Below are 4,550 nucleotides of genomic sequence, written 5' to 3' on the forward strand. Positions count from 1 at the left end.
GTGGATGTCAGGGAGCCGGTTTCGGCTCAATCCTGCAGGCCAGGCCAAGGGACCCCACTGTCCACAAATTTTGTGCACTGGGCCTCTAGTATAAAAATAAAACAATAACGTAAACATTCCTGCACCAAATTAACTCTGAAAGTGACTATCAACCAACTGATGAAAACTTTTGAGGGGAAAGTTTTGCTAAGCTGTAGTTTTAATTTACCTATCCCATTCTCCCTTTTCGGATCTTATTTCCTCTTCCAAGGTGACTATATCAGCTGTGAACTGCCTTATATTAAACATTCAGAGCATGCCTGTATCTAATGAGCTTATGGCTACAGCATTATAAAGTCATCCTTGAGTAAATAGTGTGTGCAGCAGTTCCTACAGTGGGGAGAATTTTTTCTCCATTTGTTCATCTTTTTACTTCTGGTATTCTACTTACTACTGTCATTGTATTGTGTGATCACATCAAGGGAGGTGTGCCTTTTTATGAAAAGCATTACAATGTTAAGCGTTGGGCTTCGGAGGACCTAGCTCCGAAGCCTGGCTAGAAGTGCAATTCCCAGGGAAGTTTTATTGTAAAGTCCCAAATCCCATCACTAGAAACTCCCTGGCTGCTGGCCTGGGAAAGGCTCCAGTAATGTTGCTTTTTAAAAGCTCCGTAAGTAATTCTGAGATGGATCAGGTTCGGGGCCTTTGCCCTGTTCAATCCAGAACTGGGCTTCAGAGTAGTGAAAAGCCCAAAATACTTTGCAAAATTTGGTATAGCTTGCATCAGATTCTGTAAAAGGCAATGACCTCAAAAAAGTAAAATACAGTAGTCCCCTTTTATCCATGGTTTTGCTTTCTGCAGTTTCAGTTACCCATGGTAAACCTCAGTTTGAAAATATTACATGGAAAAATCCCAGAAATAAGCAAGTCATGAGTTTTAAATTGAACACAGGTCTGAGCACCTCAGTTCATCTTGTCACATAGGCATTGTATCATCTCACATCATGAAGGGTGAAATATATGTTTGTTGTTGTTGTTAATCCTCACCCGAGGATATTTTTTTCATTGATTTTTAGAGAGAGTAGAAGGGATGGGGGAGAGACAGAGAGAAACATCAGTGTGAGAGAGACATCAGTTGGTTGCCTCCCACACGTGCCCTGACCAGCACAGGGGATCGAGCCTGCACCCAAGGTACATGCCCTTGACTGCCCTTGACTGGAATCAAGCCCTGGACCCTCAGTCCTCTGGCTGATGCTAAGTCAAACCAACTAGGGCAAGGATGATATTTTGAGAGAAGAGAGAGACCACATTTACATAACTTTTATTACAGTATATTGTTCTAATTGTTCTATTTTATTATCAGCTGTTAATGGTCTCTTAGTGTACCTATTTTATAAATCAAACTTACCATAGATAAGTATATACAGAAAAAAAATAGTATATGTAAGTTTCAGTACTATCCATGGTTTCAGGCATCCACTAGGAGTCTTAGAATGTATTCCCCACAGATAAAGAGGATCTACTGTATAACAGATGAGTTCTACTTAACTCAGGAAATTTCCTCAGGGCGGTGGGGATTGGTGGGGACGCTGTTTGGTGCCACTTCCCAATTTAACTAGATTTCAAGTTGTAACATGTTGTGAGTATCAGAAATTTGACCCCTGGCATACAACCACTGGGCAGGTTCCTACCGGCTCTGACTCCTTGTACACATGGGAGGGAGTAGGATGATTGGGGTAATCTATGGATCTTTTTTTGGACCTTCTGTAGTTCCATTGCTGTGTCATTCTGTTCATGTGCCAATGTCATGTGATCTTATTTATTGCAGCTTTGCAATGCATTCTAGCACCTGGCAGGCTAAGTGTGCCCTAGATTTTCTTCCTGTTCAATAGTTTCTTCAGTCTTCTTAATTTTGAGTATCATTTCCTCATGTTCTTTGAAATCTCCTTTGAATTCTGACTAAAACTATGTTAACTTTATGGATTATTTTGAAATGAAGTGGTATCTTTCAGTATTGGTTTTCCCAACCAAAGACTTTGTCTTTCTCTTTTTTTCTAGTCTTCCTTTATGCCTTTAATTAAAATTTTATCACAGTCCTCATAAAAGTACTATTTATTAGATTAACTCTTAGATATTTTATTTATTTATTTATTTATTTATTTTTGGTCATTATGGGTGAATTGTTTTTTCCAAGCTAAATCTTCTAACTTAATTCCAATTAATCTGGGGACTCTTTTGTTATATATTGATTTCAAAAACTGCCACCCTAATAGGCTCACTTGTGTATTTTGAGATGTTTTGGGTTGATTTTCCAGGTAGAAAATCATACCTGGTTAAAAATTCTTTAACAAGAGTGATTTGCTTGCATTCTTACCTTGTTTACTACATTAATGAGAATGCTTTTCCTTTTTTAATTAAGATAGGGTGTGGGCTATATGTTGTGATAGTGATTCTTGTTGATGGAAAGGGACTACCTTCTAGTTCTGTAGAAACCATTTTAACAACTTCAACTTTGAAAATCAGAAATGAATGTTGATTTTAATTAAAAACTTTTCAACATTTGCAGAGAATCTTTTTTTTTCCTCTTAACCTATTAATAGATTTCCTGGTTTTGAACCATCCTTGTATTCCTTAAATAAACCTTATTGGTCACAATGTATTCTTCTTTTACTAAAATGTTGAAGTCAGTTTGGTGGTATTTTCTTTTAGGTTTTGTCACCCGTATTGCGGGAGGCTGGGTAACTGAGAGCAAGATCCACTTGAAATACTGGAGTTTGAATCTTGACCTTTATCCCTTTGGCTTGATTATTGATCAAGTCAAGTTTTCTATTAACACTACTTCTCAGGTGAAGATGCCCAAATGCATATCTCTCCTAAGTTCCAGATTCTTTTAACAATTGCCCCAATTCATACTTCCACTTCAGTGTCTCATAGGTGGAGCAAAATTAATGTGTCCCAACTAAAACTCTTGGTTTTCTCTCCCAAACATGGCCCTCCACCAGTTTCCCCTAATTCATTGCCACCATGGGCCTGGACACAAAGGCACAAACCTAGTTAACTCTTACTCCTTCATCCACTCGATCAGCAGGTCTTAACTGGTTCAAAATGGGTCTCATTTACTCATAGCTCCTCATCAACATGGTCACCATCCCAGGCCACACTGCCGTCTTCCTTTAATTGTTTCCCAGCTGGTCTCACCATTTCCTTTCTTGCCCCCTAAATTTTCTTCTTTACACAACAATCAGGGTGATCTTTTTAAAAAACAGCCCCATTATGTTACTCTTCTAAGGCCCTTTAATGATTCTCCACTGCATTCAAAATGAAATGGAAATTTCCTCTATGGCCTCTGAGGTCCTGGTGAGCTGGCTTTCACCCACTCCGGTCCCATCAGCTCCAGATACACCTCCTTTTTGGTCCTTGAACCTACTAAGTTAAATATCTTATGCACCATTCTGTCCTCAGCTCCTCGCACAATGCTAGTACTTTAGAATATCCTCATAAGACATATTTATTGAAAGAATCAATAAGTAATATTTAATTTTTGACATTTTTCTCCATTTTGTCTATGATTATTGATCAACTCAAGTTTTCTGTTTCTTTTAAAACTGGCACATACTAGTTATTCCATAAATACTTATTAAATGAGTTAATTCTAAAGTCGATATTTATAACTTATTTTTTTAATAGAAAGGCAATCCATCTGACAGATTTTTTGAAATATATTTGTATTGATTTTAGAGAGGAAGGCAAAAAGAAAGAGAAACATCAATGATGAGAATCATTAATAGGCTGCCTCCTACACACCCCTCACTGGGGATCGAGCCTACAACCTGGGCATGTGCCCTGACCAGGAATCAAACCGTGACCTCCTGATTCATAGGTCGAAACTCAACCACTGAGCCACACTGGCCGGGCCACTCATACTCCTTTCATAGTCATGTGGGTGCCTGTATTCTCACATGCCTGCCCTCTCTTTCTTTTTTCTTTTGGCTGATTTTCTTTTTGTCTAATTTTATCTGATTCTTAATTTTAATTAACATGTTGTTATACTCTTTGGTTTTCCATCTTCTGTAAATTATCATTTTATATCTTTTGGCCATTTTTCTTTTTTCTTTTTTTTATAATTTTATTGCTTTTTTACAGAGAGAAAGGGAGAGAGATAGAGAGTTAGAAACATCGATGAAAGAGAAGCATTGATCAGCTGCCTCCTGCACACCCCCTATTGGGGATGTGTCTGCAACCAAGGTACATGCCCTTGACCGGAATCAAACCTGGGACCCTTCAGTCCCCAGGCTGACGCTCTATCCAGTGAGCCAAGCCAGCTAGGGCTGGCTATTTTTCTATTGGAATTTCTGTCCCTTATTGCTTTGTATGAATTCCTTATTGGTTCTAGAAATAAATTCTCTGTTGGTTTTAAATACTACTTTTTTTTTTTACTATTGTGTATTTTCTCTGTTAACTTTGTCCATTGTATTCTTCATAGCACTGAGCAAGATTTCTTAATTTTTATGTAATAAAACTCTTCAATTATTTCCCTCACTGTTTGTGCTTTTTGTTTAAAAAGTCCTTTC

At 38.0% G+C, this 4,550-nt stretch overlaps 1 protein-coding gene and 1 long non-coding RNA gene across 2 annotated transcripts in view; both read left to right on the forward strand.

The window, feature by feature from the left end:
• Nucleotides 1–4,550, forward strand: part of LOC107182176 — a 24,810-nt gene that overhangs the window by 11,203 nt on the left and 9,057 nt on the right. The window lies entirely within an intron of this gene.
• The window catches only part of PRNP (prion protein), a 14,247-nt gene that overhangs the window by 784 nt on the left and 8,913 nt on the right, over nt 1–4,550 (forward strand). The window lies entirely within an intron of this gene.

Source organism: Myotis davidii, unplaced genomic scaffold, assembly GCF_000327345.1.
Source record: "Myotis davidii unplaced genomic scaffold, ASM32734v1 scaffold32, whole genome shotgun sequence".
Lineage (NCBI taxonomy): Eukaryota > Metazoa > Chordata > Mammalia > Chiroptera > Vespertilionidae > Myotis > Myotis davidii.